We start from the raw sequence: 19665 nt of genomic DNA on the forward strand, positions 1-19665 counted from the left end.
GAAATTGTGGCATATAAATGTAATAGAATACTATTGTACAGTCAAAGATGACAAGTGTGAGGAATTTATAAAAACCCAAGAAAATCTGCAAGTAAAGTCTGTAACAATGTGTTTATAACAATGTAATGAAAGGAAGCTGACCTCTGAGTAAATGTCCTAGAGACCAGATCATGAACCCTCTCTCCCTTCTCATGGCAGACAGGTGGGGGGAATAATAGGGCAGAATGGTGTGTACCTTGCCAGGTATGGCCACTATATTGAGTGGGCTTTTTAAGTTTCATTGCTTTTTGTTATTAGGAAAAATCCAATATGGAGAGAGAACAGAGGATCTGTTCAGAAGTCCCCTCACTCCCCCTCCAAAAGAAAAAGCTGATATAAGAACAACAGGCATAGATAAAGCTTCTGTTTTTATTTTAAAGGTGGGGGAGACTCATGAATGTTTGTAAACTAAACTGAAAAGTAAAAAAAAAATTCTTTGAAGGAGAAATATGGTTTCAGAACAGTTTCTAAAAACACTTTAATTGCATATTTAGCAACATATTCAACCTCAAAGAAAACTTAGATTTTGTATGATGGTAATTTTCAGCAGATTTTCTGCCAAAACTAAAACCTGTGATGCTGCAAGAATGAAATGGGGAAAAGCCAGCCTTCCATTGTGCTGATGAGTGTGCTTGAAGATTTCTCTTCTGTTCTGAGGTTTTGCTAAAATGACTTAATCTCCTCCAAATCTCTTTCAATTCCCCACTGAGTATCATTTAGGTCAGGCCAGCATGGAGGGAGTTCTGGGAACAGGGTGGGAACAGCCTGTGGGTAGTCCCAGCTGGCTCCTCCCAGAGGACAGTTGAAGGAGGTACTAAGATGGTTTGTCTGTCAACAAGCCTGTAATAAATGCTTCCAACTTGCCAGGCACTGTGCTGGGGATAACCCCACCCCCAAAAGGACAAAAACAGCTCCTGCCCTCAAAAACCTCACAATCAAATGGGAAAGACAAATGCAAGCAACTACGTAGAGTTGTGTATATGTAAGATATAGACAGAGTAGAATAGAAGGTAATCCAAGAGGGTAGGGCACAAAGACCAGATCATGAACCCTCTCTCCCTTCTCATGGCAGACAGGTGGGGGGAATAATGGGCCAGAATGGTGTATACCTTGCCAGGTATGGTCACTATATTGAGTGGGTTTTTTAAATTTAATTGCTTTTTATTACTAGGAAAAGTCCAATATGGAAAGAGAACAGAGGATCTGTTCAGAAGTCCCCTCACTCCCCCTCCAAAAGAAAAAGCTGATATAAGAACAAAAGGCATAGATAAGGCTTTTATTTTTATTTTAAAGGTAGGGGAGACTCATGAATGTTTGTAAACTAAACTGAAAAGTAAAAAAAAAAATTCTTTGAAGGAGAGAGACAGTTTCTGAAGGAGTAACTGGGGGTTCCAGTTAACCCTCCAGCAATAGGTAGGTTTTGAGCTGGATCTTGAAGGAAGCCACAGAGGCCAGGAGGCAGGGAAGGGAGTTAGAGAAAGCATTCCAGACAAGGGGACAGCTGATACAAAAGCCCAGTGTCTGGAGATGAAGTGGGCACAGAGAGCCCAAGAGACAAACATGGGAGGCTTGAGTCCCTAGCATTAGGAAAATGATGTGGTATGCCTTATAGGGAACCCACTGCCTTCATACCCAGAGGATATACCACCCTGTTGTCTATCAGTAAGCTTTGCTATCCCAGGGTGGCATTTGCTACCAGCATTAGCCAGGGAGCTGGCCCAGTCCCTATAGCTGCTTGCTGTGTATTATCTGATGAATCATAGGTGAGTTCCATTACACACCCAGGTGGATGACATTGCACAAATACCTTTCAGACTCAGAACCACAGTAGTGGGGGTGCCAAAGTTCCCAGGCTAACCCCTTTATCCCCAAACTGTTCTTGTCGACCAGTACGTCAGTTACCAAAAATGGGAGAAAGGCATACAGATGAGCATGTAAAGGATCTCATGGCAGATCCATTTGGTCCCTGCAGCTTCAGGAAGGGACCTCCAGAAGCCCCTCACCAATTGGAAGACTCATCCCCATTTATCACAAATGACAAGTATCAGATAAACCCTTGAATTGAAAGTAGAAAGAAGGAATAAGCCCTAGAAAATCAGTCACAACTCTTCTAAGAGGGAGGGGCAACTAGGACTGTGATTGCCGTTTTACACACTCAGTGTTAAATGACTTTCCCAGGGTGATACAGCTAGGAAAGGCCTGAGGAGGGGAACCAAGACCAGGTCCCACGACTAGCTGAAGCTCTTTCACACAAATTATAAATCTTTTCCATTTCAGGAATCACACATCACATAGCTTGAAAAATGTAGTGGGCAGAAAAACCATTTTCCTATATTTAAAATGATTTGAATGCCACTACTAGGTCTGTATCACGGTGTTCTGGGTCCCTCATGCCTGGAATGCTCCCTTTCCTTGCCTCCATGACTGGCCATCCTGGATTCTCTCAAGACTCAGTTTCAATTCCCTCTTCTGTGAGAGATCTCATCCTTCCTGGGCTCTCTGCAGCCTGTGCCCTGCAGCCTGCTCCCTCATCCAGCCTGGGGACACCAGCATGGGGTAGTATCCCCAGGCTTTCATCACTGCAGCACCCAGTGTCCCCCAACTTCCACAGGGGCTCTTCCTGAGTTCTCTAAGGCAGAGACAATTCTCGCTCCTGGCACTACTATGCCCATTGTCCAACTGCCCTCTGAACTATCACTACTACCCAAAGCACCGGATGAAAAAAACCCTATTGCTAAGTGGGTTGGTGGGACTTCTCTAAGCACCTTTGAGAATGGCTTTTAAAACCTGGGAGAGATCACTCCAGAAACTTATGACATCCCAGTGGGAGTCAGTGGTGGGGCAAGGCTTTCTTTTAAAGAGATAAACAGAGCAGCATCATTGAACAAAGAGTGTCTTGAAAGAGCACAGAAAATTAAAAATAAAAACTTGAAAGGCACCATTAAAGCTGACATTCTTCCTACCTGCTTATTTGCATGCTGAATTAGAGGTGCAGGCCCATTCAAACTTTTTTTTTAACTTAATTTCAAAATTGTCCTATTTACCATTAAATTATGGCATTCCAGGGGAGACACTGTGGGAGAGAAACAAGAGAAGTTGCCACCATCAGCTTCTTTGTCTGTGAGCAGGGCTAGGTCAGAAGACCCAGTTACATGAGGGAGGCACCTGTGTTCAAAGCCATCATGTTGTAGTTCCAGGAAGAACAACCCCTACTTCCTTCACGGTCATCAGAGTAAAGATGAAATCGCCATACCTCACAGTACAAAGCATAGAGCAGTAAAAAAGAAGGTTGGCCTTGGAGAGCCAGGGTTGTTCAGTCATTTCAGTTCTGTCTGACTCTCCATAACCCCATTTGGGGTTTTCTTGACAAAGATACTAGAGTGGTTTGCCATTTCTTTCTCCAGCTCATTTTACAGATGAGGAAACTGAGGTAAATAGGGTCACAACTAGTAAGCGTCTAAGGCTGGATTTGAACTCAGGTCTTCCTGCCTCTCCATGTCACCTAGCTGTTCTGGAGTCAGGGTACTGGGTTTGTATACAGGCTCTGACCTTGTTTGTGCAATGACAGGCAAGTCATATAACCTCCCTCTGGCTCATTTTCTCCATCAAGGAAATGTGGGCAATAAAACTAGCCCTCGACAATCTCCAGGGCTCTTAATAAAACACCATTTTATTAACTGTTCAGGACCATGGAGACATGACCTTTCCATCAGCATCACCATCACCTCCCAAAGCATTCCTATGGATGTTCATGGTGTTCACCGTGTTTTCCTGATTCTCCTTGGGGGAGGGGGGGGGTTGCCCTGCAACATGATTTCTTTCGAGGCTGTGGGAAAATTTCTGAGGTTTATAAGTATAATGCCAGCCTACTTTGACCTTTGTAGACTTCCAACAGGAAAGTGTCTACACCCCCAAGCTGATGCTGTCCATAACAGCTGTGCTATCATCTACCCTGGGTGTGATAGACATCAGAGGAAGAGAGAAGCCCCAGCTTCTGGTCCAAAATGAGACAAGCTGTGCAGAGGGGAAGGATTTTGAAAGCAATGTGCTGACCATCCAAACACAGACCTGATGGAGCAAGTCCTGAGACTGCATACGGCCACTCATCAAGTTTGCAAAGAACTTGTCACATGATTGTTAAATCATCTCCCTTCCCTCCAATCCATCCTCTCCTCAGCAGCCAATGAGATCTTCCTAAAGAGCAGGTCTGACCCTGTGTCCCCCTACTTCATAAGCTCCAATGGTTTCCCTATTACCTCTGGGTTCACATAGGAACATGTCTGATTCCTGCCTTTCCAGCCTTTTGACACCTTCCTCCTCTCCTCATACTCTTCAATCCAGCAACATTGACTTCTCCATGATTTTATTACGTGATAGAACAAGTGGTCTTGGGAGGCTTAGTGAGTGAGATCTGTACGCGAGCAATGAATATTCTCCATCTCATCTAAATTAATAGTGAATAAATTCAGTCTGCATGCCAGACATAGATCACTTCCCAGTCCCATATTGGCTCGGGCCTCGTGAGTTCAGCAAGAAAGGAAAGCAGCAAGAGCAACACTGAAAAGAGCACTGAGTGAAACAAAATAGGAAATAAGAAAGGGAGGGAGAGGGAAAAAGAGAAGGAGAGGGAGAGAAGGAGAGAAAGATGGAAGGGGTGGGAGGAGAGGAAGAAAAAGAGAGAGGGAGAGAGGAAAAGAAGGGAGGAAAAAAGAGAGGAGGAGGAAGGGAAAGAGGGATAGTGGAGGGAAGGAGGGATAGAATAAGAAAGAGAGGGAGAGGGAGGCAGAGAGGAACAGAGGGACGGGGATTTGAAAGAAGGGAGAGTGAAGGGAGGGAGAGATGTAGAGGAAGGGAGGGAAAAATAGAGAGAGGGAGGGAGGAAGGGAGAAAATAACAGAGGGACAGGGGGAGGAGGAAGGGAGCGATGGAACATCTGATAATTTTATCTATGTGAAGATTCATGGAAACTGTGAGACAATGTGACAGAAAATATTTGTTTCAGTCTCTGCAGGCCCACTTGACTTCAGAATTTGCTTGGAAATGGCCCATAGCTGATTTCTGGATTACCACTGCACTACTCAGGAAAGAGAGCGGTGCGGTTTAGAATAATCTCCACAAGCTAATAAACAAAACACCTGTTCCTATGGAACAGGTTTATGGGGGAAGACTATAGACAAGGCCTTCAGCACAGGGGACAACCCCTCACTGGAGGCAACAGCACCATGGCTCAGGCGTGATGAAGAGTGTGTGGGGGAGGGGGGAGGGGCGCTTGTACAGGATTTCCAGATAAAGTGAGAAAAACTCTGAGATCTTATGTTCAAATAAGAGCCAAAGAATACAATATCTGCTCTGAATTTGTAGCATTTGGAACCTAGCAGGGTAACAGTGACAGCATCATCCCTGGCCCACCTGGCCCCCAGCAATGAGGCTCAGAACTGCTTCTCCAAGTCAAGTTTCCACATCACAGAATCACAGAACCAGAGCCAAACAAAGCCTCAGATGTCATTAAGTCCGACTCCTTCCTTCTATAGATGAGTCAGCTGAGGCCCACAGAGGCAGAATGACATTCCTAGGGCCATTCAGTCTGAGGCCTAAGTCAAAAGCAGGCCTTCAGCCTCCAGGCCCAGCACTCTACCTACTGTACCACACTGCCTCTCCAGGCACTTCTCCTCCAATAGGCAGTGAACTAATTGGCACCATCCGTAGCCATTCGAGCTACGTTAATGGCCCCAGGACAGGGGAGAGATGAGTCACTGAAGAAGAGAAGCCTCTGGGTGTGTTGGCGTGTACCTGTAGCCCCCCTCCCCCCCAATTCTTGGACTCTGAAGCAGTGAATCTTCCCTGCAGCCAGGAGCTCTTGGGCTTCAGTCTGGGGGGAGTTTGGATCTAGCCTTGAATTAGTTATCACTGGTCTCCTAGGAGACTAGTTCATACATGGGAGATCCTAAGCCCTTGTGCTTAAACCAAGGCAGAAATGGATTTCTCCAGGAACTCCTTCTCCCTCCTAGTGAAATGCAAGAGTTGGACAAAGTACTTCTAGAAGAGATGAGCGGCACCGAGCACCAGAAGCCATCCTCAGAGCGACTTGGTACCAAATGAGACTGGACCAGAACACAAGGATTTGAGGAGAGGGTCACAGATTTAGAGCTGAAAGGCACCTATCTAGTCCAGAGGCAGAGAACCTGGGGCCTCGATCTAGGTCCTTCAGAGCTGCCCTTTGACTGAATCCAAGCTTCACACAACAAATTCCCCTCCATAAAAGGATTTGTTCTTTAAAACTTGGACCCAGTCAGAAGGCCGCACCCGAGGACCTAGAAAGTTACACGTGGTCTCAAGGTTTCAGGTTCCCCACCCCTGACTAATCTAACGCCTTCATTCTACAGATAAGGAAATTGAGCCTCTGAGAGGTTCGTACCCAAGGTCTCAAAGCTAATAAACATCAGAGCTGGAATTTGAATTGTGGTCTTTGGTTTCCAAATCAAGAACCAGCTAGCTGTTGGGTAAGGACCATCCAGAGTGCAGTCCTCCTGAGGTACCTTTGTCTTTTGGGCCTCCCAGGGAGGAAACTGGAGAGAGTAGCTGCCTTTTAGGTGCAAAGGCACCCCCAATATTGTTTACAGATTCTCTTTTGACTCTTGAAAGAAAGCTATGGTCTAAACTTTAATATCTTGTATTCAATATGAGGTATAATAAATACAGATTATTTAGACTCTGGAATAATGTTAACTCAGAATTTCAGTATGGATCAAAAATTAAAATATAAAATATAACCTGGCCAAGAGTTTTAAAAGCTAATTAACTACATATACTTAGTAATTGCACAGCCAAGGGCAATGACTTACAAGTCTTAGAGTGGAAAAGTTAAGACCAGGGCACTCAAATCAAAGATCAGGCTAGTGCAGGGTAAGCCAACTAATTTGGTTGGTTTGGTTTTCTTTTTTTGGGGGGAGGGAATTGGGGGAGACTTTGTTGAAAGTTTTCAATTCTCTTGCTGTATAACCTAGTGCAAACCACTTTAGTTCTCTGGGTCTCAGCTTTCTCATCTGTCAAATGGAGCTTCTAGTGTTCCTTTCAGCCCCAAGTCTACAGTCCCATTATCAATATTAAAAATGCTGCTTCCTTTCAAAACTTATGTTGTGTCCTTCAAGCTGCAATGAGAGAGAAGGTAGAGCCAAGGATTCCTGCAAGGAAATGATGACAGGTTCTCTGATCAGAAAACTGGCCTTTAACAAATGTTGTTTGAAAACATTCAAGGAGATGCTAATTATGATGAACTCAATTAGCTTTGCCCAAAGCAATGGCATCACCAGAGAGAAACACATGAAAGAGGAGGGAGAAATCCAAAGGATTAGCTATAGGCAATGCCTATTGATAACACCTATGCTTCAGTCGAGAAAAACACCTGCATGAGACCAAATGCTTTAGAAAACCCAGTGAGTTTCTGCTGGAGAAGGGAATAAAAAGCCAGGCTGGGACTTGGTGTCCTCTGACACAATTGGCTTCATGACTCTACTTGGTGGGAGACAGATCCCACATGCCACCCCACTGGGGATCCTTGGAGTGACTGACACACAGGCATCATCAAGAGCACGACTTGCTTGGCCTCCCTAAACCACAGAAATCCTTACACATGAAAGAAGAGTTATAAAGATCAAGATGTTTATAAAATATTCATAGGCATTTCCATTGACTGTAATGTGGAGGAAAAACAGGATTCCCTGAAAAGTTTTGACAAGTTGATTTTTAAAGGAAAGAGACCATTTTATTTTAGAATGTAACTAATCACTTCCTTCACATTTTTTAAATCCTCAATAATTGGGCTGGAGAGGGAATGTCAAAGTCTCAAAAACAAAAACCAGGTAGAACATGGATTTTTGGGAGTCATTTCTAATATATTCATTCCCTTTTCCAAAGCAGGGCCCTGTCTTGATCATCACATCTCATGATTATTCACCAATAATTTGGTTGGTAACACCACTGGCAGTGGATGTCACAAGTTCTAGCCTTAAAAAAAAAAAAATCAAAGACTGGGGCAATGAGGAACTCAAATCTCAGCCAGACAATGCTTTCTCTTCAGGAAGCAGGGTCTATGAAAAAGAACACAAGAATCAGCAGAACAACAAAGACACCCGTATCCTTACTGGCTGGGCTAGAGGCAGATGAGGCCCATGAATGCTGCGGTGGCCAATGAGAAGACTCTATTCTATACCTGGCTGCTGGTGGTGCTTTTTCCTTTCCTTAGATTGACAAGGTATACTATTCCCAAATGAGATAAAGTCCGCTGCAAATAATCCATTTATATATAATTAGATTGCAAACCTAATTTAGGTACTCTGCAGTGGAGCTGATTAATTGAGGTTTCCCAACCAAATTTGGGATGCATGGCATGAAGGAGCCTAGAAGTGCTTCAGATATGGCCTGGGAAGTTTCAGCCTTTTTGTGGAAGGACTGGCTGGCTGGTCAACCACCTGAGCCTGCCACAGACAGATGCGATCTCTGCACTTCACAACAAAACAATCAGAGCCACTTCAGGTTGGAAAGGACCTATGATAATAATGATACCAATAATAACAGCAGCTCATATGTATCTGGCACTTTAAGGTTTGCAAAGTTCTTTATAAATATTATCTCACTTTACCCTCGCAATAAACCTGAGAGAAAAGGACTACTGTTAGCTGGGTGCTGCAGTAGACAGAGCACTGAGCCTAGAGTCAGGAAATCTGGACTCAGACACCTACTAGCTGTGTGACCTTGGCCTAGTTATTTAACTTCTGTTTACTCAGTTTCCTCAACTATAAAGTGGGGATGATAATAGCGCCTGTATCTCAGGATTGTTGTGAGGATCTAATTGAGATCATATTTGTAAAGATCTTAGCCCAGTGCCTGGCACACAGGAAGTGCTGTATAGATGTCGAAACTGAGGCAGGTGGAGGTTGAGTAGCTGGCCCGGGGCACATAATTAGTAAGTAAGTGAGGCTCCATTTGACCCCGGGTTTTCCTGACTCCAGGCCTAGAGCTCTGTCCATTGACCCACAGCTACCTCGATCGAATCCGTGTCTATTTTTCAGCATCCACACCAACCAGGACTTCAAGAGAGGGGCAGCTGCTTCCTCCTGACTCAGGCCACTTCATTTTTGGTCAGCGCACATTATTAGTAAATGTTTCTTTACCTTGAACCTTCACAACATCCCCCCCATTGCTCCTGCTTCCCTTCTGAGGCCGAGAAGAATATTTCCAATCTCCCATCAAATCAAATCGTTGAAGTCGGTCAGCATTCCCCACCTCCAAAGCCTTCCGTTCTCCAAGCTCCACACCCCAGAGGTGGTGGACCTGCAGCTTTGAGTCCTCAAGGCCAAACTGGATTCCATCAAAGGGCCTCACTTGAGGACCTAGAGGGCCACATGTGGCCTTGAGGCTGCAGGTTCCCCACCCCCACTCCAGACCCTCAGGTCCTCTCACCATGCTCAGTGCGTCATATGGCTAAGTCATCTTGTATTCATAAATGTGTTGTTTCTATAGTCCTAAGAAGAGGTGTGTCACTATCTCTGTGACCTTGGGTAAGTCACTTCCTTTATTTGGGTCCTTATATCTGTATCCATTAAATAAGGTGGTTGCAATGAATAATAAAGTACTCTGAAGATAGATAGATAGACAGAGAGACAGAATAAATAGATCCCATGATCCTCTGGCATGGTAACAGAACCATTCCCTTTGTCAGAGGATATCTGGAATATTGTTTTCCATTCTGAGTGCCCCTTTGAAACTGACAGGCTGGATAATGTCCAAATGACTACATGGTCCAGTGAAGAAAGCTCTGTACAGGAGGTGGGAGAATCAGGGTTTGAGCTGCTACTTTGCTATCTCATATAAGCACAACTCATAGGGCCCTGGGCAGCTCCCTCAACCTCATTGAGTCTCAGCTTCTCATTTGTTGAACAACGGTGTTGTTGGCCCCAATGAGTTCTAACATCCCCTCCAACTCTAAATCTGATCTGATGAAAGCAATCAAGATGGCAGGGTGGAGATGGAGAGGGAGGATAAAGGCTGGACATTTGGAAAGAAAATGAGACTTGTTCTGGGGGATCCCAGAGGGGAAAATCACGACTAGGAAGAGGAAGATTTAGCTCAATGTAAGGGAAGATTGTCCTACTATTTTGAGCTTATTTTATAGATGATTAAACAGTTAACATTTGTAAGACACTTTAATATTTGCAAAACACTTTGCAATGGTTATCTCATTCAATCCTTACAACAACCCTGAGAGGTGGGTGATATTATTATCCCTATTTTATAAACAAGGAAACCAAAGATTAAGTGACTTGTCCAGGGTCACCACAGCTAGGGAGTGTCTGAGGCTATGATTAAACAGGTTTCAAGAAGTATAAATGACTATCCCAAGGCCACCTAGCAAGGTGATGAGAAAGCTAGCCCTAAAACCCATGACTCATAGCTCCTTCTTGCTTCACTCAAAACAACCCACAGTCTCCCTCGATTACTCACTCTTCGTTGTAGCTCCATATCCTGCTGCTTCTGGATTCCAACCGCTTATAAACTCCAGCACACTGAGGAGTGACTGTTCTGATGAATATCTAAGACTAGAGATGAAATCTTCCATGTGCTGATGGATGTTACCATAGCAATTATTGTCAGCTCTTCCCAACTGGAATTCTGAGAGCTACTCACATTGGTGGTTTCGTGACAGTAGTATGGTAAAAAACAAAAGATAATTTTTTTAATGGCAGGGTCCATATCTAGGGTCCATTGGGGTCCCCATCTTGTAATTTCACTAACCTCCAACCAACCCACTTTCCATAATAAATCGGCAAAACTTCAGAATTAGCATCTTTCAAATAATTCATAATTTTTTCTTCCTTTCATACAGTATATGGGGTCCTCTGCCAAATGTAAGATTCATATTGTCAGCCTGGGTCCCTATAGACATATAAGGAAACTTCTTTCGCCTTTCTACCATTCTTGGTAGAAAAGAGGGGAATGCCTGTTCAGAATGTTACATACACTTTCAGACACTGTTGTACAATTGTGTTGATGGGGATGGGTGGGATGACAGGGTTAAAATGCCCTATTTTGAAAGCAAAAAATAAAACAAAACCTACTTGTACCAACTGGTCACATTCATGAATATATGGTAATCTTGAAATGTGCCTCTCCTGGGCTTTGGGCAATAGTAAGGTTTGAGGGGAGGGGGTTACAAGTTTGTGCCTGGGAAAACAAGGTGACTAAGTAAACTGAATTTATTTTAGTCCTTACTACATCTCAACCAGTGTGTCAAATGCAGACCACACTTGAAACTCATACATTTAGCTTGAAGGACTCCCAGATCATTTACATAACCTGCAGATTTTTCACCAATGACAGTGAGAAAGTCTGCTTTGGAAACACTGGCCCCATGGGCTTTGGAAGCCCTGGCTTCAATAGGTGGAGCCACATATTTCCACAGTACGATGTTCCAGCCAAACATGGCAGGGAGAATGCACTGATCATCGAGAAAGCCACTCATTCCATGTCCTCTGTATCTTGCTATCAGGAGGCAGGCGGAATCAGATTTCAGCTTGGGTGGAATACAGCAGGAGGAGAATCTCAGTCCATGTTATTTAGACAAACCCTCTAAAATGCTGCAGCTATTGGGTTGCTTGCAAAGCTTTGAATTACAGCAACATTAAAATCTCTTCTAGAGCTACATTTGCCAGGCTGCATTTGCCTTGTGAATTTTTCTTTTAATTAAACAATTAATAAACAAAGAATTATTAAGTGCTTGCTATGTGCCAGGCACTGTGCTGAGTGCTGGAGATAAAAGGGAAAATCCAAGCCCCTCATCTCCAGGAGCTCACCTTCTAATGGGGGAGGCAGATGAATATCTAAATCAGAACATACCAGAGGAATAGAGAGTAGAGGGAAGGTGACCTTACGGAGAATGGCACTCACAGCTAGGGGGATGGACAAAGACCTCTTGGAAAAGATAATGCTTGAGTTGAGTCTTGAAGAAACCAGGGATTCTTTGACTCTGGAGGAGAGCAAAGCTGTTGACTTTGTGAAGCCCTGCCTCCCCCGCAAGTCAAGACATCAGTCTGGAAGTGATGCCACATCACTGGTCCTCTTTGAGGATGGAGAATGGAAGAACCGACCACAAGAGTAAGGAAGGCCCTCCAGACGCGAGGAATAGTCAGCACAAAGACCCAGAGATGGCGAATGGAGCAGCGTTCGAGGAAACAGCTGAAATGTTACAGTGTGCATGGAGGGCGGAAGGTAGAACTTAAGAAGATGGAAAATGTGGGAAGGGGTCAGGTCATGAAACTCATCTGATAGACAACAGAGAATTCTAAGTAGGGCTAGCATTTTTTTTTTATTTTTTAAGGTTTGTAAAGCACTTGCAATATGTCACCACCTCATGCGATCCCCACAACAACCCTACTGTTATCAGCTGGGAAAACCAGCAAGGAAGCAGCAAGTGGTTTGAGAGTGCTGAGGTTGCTAGAGCTTGAGATCCAATCTTGTTCATGCTACTTAGACCAAGAAGGATTTCTGTTTTTTTAAAAAATGGGAATGTGACTCTCCTGGGCAAAATGTCCCCCAAGGGGGTCAGCCCAGAATCTTCCAGCCCCGACATCCTTCAGCCTTCCTGCCAGCCAGACTAGAAGCACATCCAGACTCCTCCAAATTCCCCTCCAATATTGTTTAGCTGCCGTGTTAGCTTCAACAGCCAGGAAGCAGATGCATTTTCTGATTCTGGGCTCACAAGCAAAGACAGGCTAACTGGAAAGTACTGCAGAGAGGATTTGAGAAGTGGAAGGGGACCAGAGGGGGGCGCTACAACCCAGTAAAGCACAGTAAAAGTCACAAGTGGGACTTTGCAAATCCCTCTCCTCCTATAAAGCCAAGAAATGCATAAAGAAAGCAGTGGCTAAAAATAGGAGAATTGCTAGAGTAGAATTTTTTTCACTGTGGAATGACTAACATACAAATTTTTAAAAAAACAGACTTGACACCCACTGAGACTCCTTCCAACGCTGCCTTCTTGTCGAAATCCTGGTTCTCCTTAGCTGAGTGACTCAGGGGAGCAAAGAACCATGCACCCCCCTCCCCCAAGCTCCAGGTCTCCCATCTCACAGGCTGACATGCTCTGGCCCAGCTTGCTGCAGGGTCACAGCGTCACAGAGTCGGCCCTCACTCAAACTTCCCAGCCTTTCTGACTGGATCCCTTTAGGGGCCATAGATAAAGCTTTTGGGGTTTTAATGGCCTAACTATATGGTCTGGAAAAGGTTTTCTCCTCATCTCTCTTGATCTAGAGCAAAAATTATTGAATTTTTTTTTCTACAAGGGGCCCCTTTGGCAAACAAGGAAGGTCTGTAGCTGCCTTCTTACAACTGTCTGTACATGCTTAAAGTAAAATATACAGGATCACAAAGGAAACCAATTACATTGAAACACAGTTATCTGTTTCAAAAAGGGAAAAGGTTTCTAGGCCCCTGGTTAAGGGCCCTTGCTCAGAGGAACTTACTTTTCAGTATGAATCTATCTAGAAAGGTAAAAACAGAACACTGTTTAAGAGAGCATCAAAAGACCCCAAAGATGCACCATTACAGTGGTTATGAAACAAAAATAAACCACCAAGTTTAATGAATTAAGGAACCTTGCTCATTTCACAAAGATAATTCAAAGATATTGTACTAACAGCCCCCTTCTATTCTGTGATGATAGGGACATCCCAGTTCCATTACCAGCCATCTGTCAACCAGACAGCAGGTGCCTATCAGCAGAGGCCTGGGGGACAGCAACCCCACCCAGCTTTTCAGTACCTCCCCTCGGCATTCTCCTCTGGGTTTCAAAGCACTCATATAAGAAGGCACCACTACTCTCTGAAATCAGTATTACTTTGTAGCAAAATGAACCTGATGATCTGCATTTTACCACACAAGTGAGAGAATGATGTCTCCTAGGGTCGGTGCCTCCTACACACTAACTCCAGAAAGGCACCTTCTCTGAGTGACAAGAATACTGTGACCCTGGGAAAACAGGCATCCAAGTGCACCCCCAGAGTTGCTGTGATTTCCAAAGCTATCATTGTGTCCATCACTTATAGACATGAGTGTACACACACATGTGTACACACACACACACACACACACACACCCCTTTTTCTCCAAGCCAAGCCAGCTGCCCAAAAATTAGCCTCTGGGTGTATCACTCAAGAAACATGATATCTTTCCCAAGGCCAAAGCTCTGGCTTTCATGGCAGCCAGGTCCCAGAAGAGGTCCCAGTATTTTAAGAAAGGAGAAGCCTCTTCATTGTAACACCCACTACAGAGCAGAGGATGGGGAGCCAGAGGACAGTTCACATAAGTATTGGAGAATGGACTAGATCAAAGGTAAAGCAGAGTGTCACAGAAGCTTCTCCCACACACTCTCTGGCTTCCTTCTCAGAAGGTTCCCTCAGGAACCTGTACAGATCAAGAACGGGAAGCGTCCCTGCCTGCTATCAGTCAGTCAGGAGCAAAGGTCTCAGTTCCCCCTGCCTGAATGGAGCTGCTAGCAGGAATCCTTGGCCCATGGTGCCCAGGTGGGTCTGGATGCCCAGTCCAGTCAGGTTCCAGGCTCCTTGATGATACAAGGAAACCACAAGGCCAAACCGCCCCATGAGCAGTGTCAATATTCCCTGCATGCTCATGGTCCAAAGAAGAGGGAGCTTTTCCCCAACGATGCTGGGCTTCCAACAATCTACTGGCACAATGGACAGAGCTTCCGGGACATGTGGGTTACCTCTGACATCCTTCTAGGTGACCCTGGACAAGTCACTTCACCGTGGGAGCTCTAGGCAACTCTCTGACTATGAACTGTACACAGCATCATCTACAAGATCCCTGCATCAGTGAAATGCAGGCCCCAATCTACTCTGTATCATAATGCACTTGGCTTTGGAGGGATGGCACTAATGGAGAGAAGTCACCCCATGGAGGGAGAGCAAAATGCTATAGCTCTTTCCTTCCTACTTTCTTCTTGGGGCCCATGGGGTCCCAGGGGACCTTCCTTTTCCTTTGGGATTTAACAAGTTATCCAAGAAGTCTTTATATACTATACTTAAAAAGAAAAGTAAGATCTGCATAATAGATTTACTGTTCCAACCCCTTCCTTCTATTCCCCCGTGTATATAAAAATACTCATTTTATTTGGTGCTTATGAAATTTAAAATAAAATTATACATTCTTCTGAGTTCAATCCTGCTAAGGAGGCAGTCCAGCCTAAGAAGAGGTTGGACTCTAAACAGGAAAGGCCTTGAGAATCAACCTAAAATCTAGGCCCTGTCAATATCCTCCCCGTCCCTCTGCACACATCACTGTGGAGATGGAGCCTGTAAGGGGCATGGAGCCTAGGGGGGTCCTGAAAACTCAATTAACCTGCTCCTCCAGTTTGAAGGAGGTATAAGCCATCTCTCTGGTTTCATTCTGAAGCCTGATACCCTGAGTTCAGTATGGAGGGGATGAGAAGAAAGAATCCCTAAAGACCAGAAGGTACTAGCCTACCTAGAAACCATTCCCAAAGGCCACAGCAAAGCAAGAGTGATAGGATCCCCCACTGATGCTGCTCTCTTCCCAGTCTCCCCAATTCAGCGGGCTCCAGAACATGTGCTAGTCTTTGCAAATAATGGCCCCACTGGGTGAGCAGCATAGATTTGGTGCAATCCTGCAGCACATGGGGTAGTGGACAGAAATGGGCATAAGAATCTATTTCTCAGACTGAATATCCTAGATTAAACTCATTGGCCAATTCTCTGCTGGAGCCCTCTCTTGGTGATATTTCCCCCTGGGCTAGCCCCTCTGGCTTTCAAAGCCAAAAGCATCTCATAGAGCTCCCTTTCATTCTCAGTCACTGACTGCCATGGCCCTGACTCTGCCACTAGTCATTGGAACAGATCCAGCCCCAGACCCAAAGAAATGTTCCTAACAGGCTCCTTTTCTAAGGTATTAACTCCAGCCCCCTTGGGAGGCTTGGGGACACAAGGGGAGGGGGCAAGAAAAATGGCCATCGAGCTAGGGCAGTCCTGGCTGCTGATTCTGAAAAGCTTTCTTTTTCCAAGTCCCCCAGGGCACCCAGGACAGAGCAACAGATAGTCTGGGCATAGACAGACAGTAGGTCTCCTCACTTCCTCTTCCACCAGAGCTAGTGAAGTGTATCACAGCTATCACCCTGGTGAGTGGGAGCAGGGGCTTTGGGACAAGACCTGGGAAGGTGGGATCCAGCAGAGGGAGGATGCCAGCGATTGGACTTGATTCAAGCTTGGCCCAGAGTCTGACCTATTCAAGGTCACCTCACCTCCCCCAGCAGGAAGGGGCAGAGCATTTGCCCCCTCCAACCCCAACTGCAGAATCTCTTTATAGTTTATAGAATAACTTGAAGATTGGAGGTCAGAGGGGACCAGTCCTTTGAAAAAAACACTTTCTCTTCGGCCCTCTGAGCTTCCTGTTCCTGCTTGTAAGGACCCCAGAGCCTGCCAACCACCTGGGGAAGCCCCTGCCCTCCCACCACCAGCGTCTGTCTCTCCTTTTCTGGGTCTCTGGCCCTGGGCCTCACTGACTCTATGCCTCTAACTCTCTCAGTATCTCTGTATCTCACTCTCTACTCCCAATCTCATGACTCTTAGGTGAGAAAGTGGGGGGTGAGAGTATGTTTTCTGGAGTGAAGCCACCTTGAAGGGAGCTGCCTCCTCCACCCGTCCAGCCCCGAAGACCCTTATGGGAACGGTGGGGGACGATTTGAAATTTACAGCCGGCCCCAGCCAAAGGCAGGACTCCCAGTGGGCTCCAGACCCTTCCCAATCTCGCCGGAGACTGCCTATTCTGAGTGTCTGAAACATGTTATGGTTGGTAGTGGGTATCACCAGGTCTGATACCCCCTTCCACTCCCACACATCCTCCAGCAGGTGGGAGACCCGGGGTGGGGACTGGGACTCAGGCACGTAGCTCCTCTGGCCCCCACAGGACGGCGCTACGGGTCAAGAGCTCAGGGCCAGGACAGGACAGACACCCCCCCCCACACACACACACATACTTGCTCCCCAACTCTGCTCAGGGATCTGGAGCCCTCGGAACCCGCCACGGGGCAAGCCCAGGGCAGCCGGCTGGGGTCCAAGCTGAACATAAGGGGAGATTAAAGGGTTAGGACAGAACGCCGCTGCCTGAAACGGAGCGGGCACTGGGTACCACTGGGCGATACCAGGCAGCGGAGGGCCCCGGGTGCTCCAGGCTAGGGCAGCTTGGCGAGCCACCTCCCGGGTAGAGGATGAAAGATGCCCCTCTCCATGCTTGGCCCCGCCACTGCTACAACGCACATCCCAGGCTCGGGTCAGTAAGCACGGAGGGAACTTTGGCCGGGAGTCAGCACAAGGGGAGAAGGACCCAGCCTCCCGCTTCCCGCCCCACCTCGGCCAAAGGCATTGACTACCTGCGCCCCAGACCCACCTCGAAGTTCGCCGCTTGCTCAGGGCAGGGAGGCCAGGGTTTCCAGGAGTCCTTCCTTTCTCTGGTAGTACCGCGGCCTCAGCCCCACGTCTGTGTCCCGAAACAAGAGTCCAACCACACGCTCTGGCGGTGCACCCCAACCAAGAACCCCTAATCCCTGCGCGCCTTCTGCGGCCCCAGCGGCGAGAAAGAAAAGGGGGAAAGGGGCAAAAAGAAGCGGAGGGGGGAGGAGAAGAGAAAAAGGAGCGGGATGGGGGGGAACCCCCAGGCTCACCTACCTGCGGCGCCGCGGGTTCCACGCCGCCCGCTGCGGCCATAGAGCGGGGCTCCGGCTGCGCAGGAGCCAGAGCCGGAGCCGGAGCCGGGAAGTTGCACCCAGTCTAGTTACCGTCTGAGTCGTCAAGCCGAACTCAGGATCGTCCTCCTCCCAGGCGCGGCCGCCTGGCCGGGGCACATCCTCCGCGCTCAGGGCGCCCCGGCCGCCGGAGTCGCCGCCACGCGCTTCGAAGCCCTGGGACCCATTCACTGAGAGCCCTTGGACTGCCCTAGGCTTCTCCTTCTTCTAGCTAACGTGGCCTGCGATCGCAGCCCGTGTAGTCGCCCGAGCACCTGGAGACACCTCGCTCAGGGGAAGCGAGCCGGAGCAACCCTGGGAAGCCGCGCGGTCGCCTGGAGACCGCCGCTGCCCGGGGTGCTGTTGCCTCGGATGCTGCCGACGCTGCTACCAGCAGCCGAGGACCCGCACCCGGCGAACTGCAGCATCCCGAGGAGGAAGAGGAGGAGGAGGAAGAGGAGGAGAAGAAAAAGGAGGAGGAGGCAGCGCCACGGCTCCCCCGGACAGCGCCATGCGGCAAAGGCCCGGCAGGTGGGTCCGAGCAGAGAAAGAAGAGGAGGATGGGGGCGGAGAGTAGGTTCCAAGGACCCGCCGGCCCACGAGCCGCCACGGTTTGAGCACTCCAGCTCCGACCGCTGCCGCTTCGGTTCTCCAGGCGATGGCACAGCCCCCGCACCTTTCGAGTGCCCGCGGCCGCCAGGCAGTCCGTCCCCGGGCAGGAAAAACGAGGTCCTCTTCAGGTGGGGAGGCGGGGGAGAGGAGGCGGGCCCTGGGAGGCAGGGAGGGAGGCAGGCTCTGCTGATGGGTGGGGGCAAAGGGGAGATGGAGGGGAAGCAGCAGGAAGAGAGAGCTAATGGCTCCTCCCTCTCTATCCCTCTGCCAGCCCGCCAGGCCCTCGCCCCCTCGGAAGATGGGCTGAGCTCAGCTGCGCTTGGCTCTCCTCTCCTCCCTGGCCGGGGCCGCCCACCTCCCCTCATTCCCACCCCCACTCCGGAGCTGATTGCTGCCCGCAGCTGCCAAGAGGCTACAACGGCCTCTGTCGGCACACGCGCCTGCTGGGTCTCAGAGACCTCCTTCTCGCTGCCCCTCTGGCTCTGCTAGGCGGGGGGGTGGGGAGGAAGAGGCTCCCTGGCCCAGTGTGTCCATCCTTCAGTGGGGGGCGGGGTGCCACATACGTAGTCGTTCGGCTGCTTCTGTGGATGGGGGCAGGGGGTTGGCGAGGTGGCGCTGACTGCTTCGATTCCCCACCCACCTCCAGGAAGCCTTGTCTGTTCGGTGAAGGAAGGCTGTAAAATGAGGCCACCTGTCTTCAGGGCAGCAGGGGGCACTGGGGGCGATTTGACTCTCCAAGAAGTGACCCCTTTTTAGTGTAGAGGTGTTTTAGGCATCTGCATTCTCCTAAGCGACCCCTCTGCCCTTCTCAGCATTCGATTTGGACTAAAGACAGTGTGTGTGTGTGTGTGTGTGTGTGTGTGTGTGAGTGTGAGTGAGATGCCCCCTAGCCTCCTCCCCTCCAATCTCATGAGATCGTTGGTCCGGCATTCTCATATTGCTTTTCTATTGCTTTTCTAGTTTTACACCAAGAACAACATGTTGCTGTGGGGGGTTTCAACCAACTTTTTTTCCCCCTAAGTCTAATTTTTTCCTACATTATGGGTGGGGGGGGTGGGGGGTGTTCATTTATTGAGGAATCTGTAGCCAGACCTACTAGCTAGTTGAAGTCGCTGCTCTGATTTAACAATATCCTGGCTCCAGATTAAATATCTGGGGCCTAATGAGACCAGGCAGGTGCCTCTACACAAACACGGTGGCCCCCACAA

The 19665-nt window shown here is 47.8% G+C and overlaps 1 protein-coding gene across 1 annotated transcript in view; it reads right to left on the reverse strand.

Annotated features, from left to right (window-relative positions):
* The window catches only part of SGCZ (sarcoglycan zeta), a 541542-nt gene extending 522737 nt beyond the window's left edge, over positions 1-18805 (reverse strand). The window contains exon 1 of the mRNA XM_078148100.1: positions 17790-18805. The gene's annotated coding sequence lies outside the window, so the exon portion shown is untranslated. The remainder of the gene's footprint in view (positions 1-17789) is intronic.
* Positions 18806-19665: the final 860 nt, after the last annotated feature.

The sequence above is a fragment of the Phascolarctos cinereus genome, unplaced genomic scaffold, assembly GCF_003287225.1.
Source record: "Phascolarctos cinereus isolate Bilbo 61053 unplaced genomic scaffold, phaCin_HiC Scaffold_9;HRSCAF=440, whole genome shotgun sequence".
NCBI classification, from domain to species: domain Eukaryota; kingdom Metazoa; phylum Chordata; class Mammalia; order Diprotodontia; family Phascolarctidae; genus Phascolarctos; species Phascolarctos cinereus.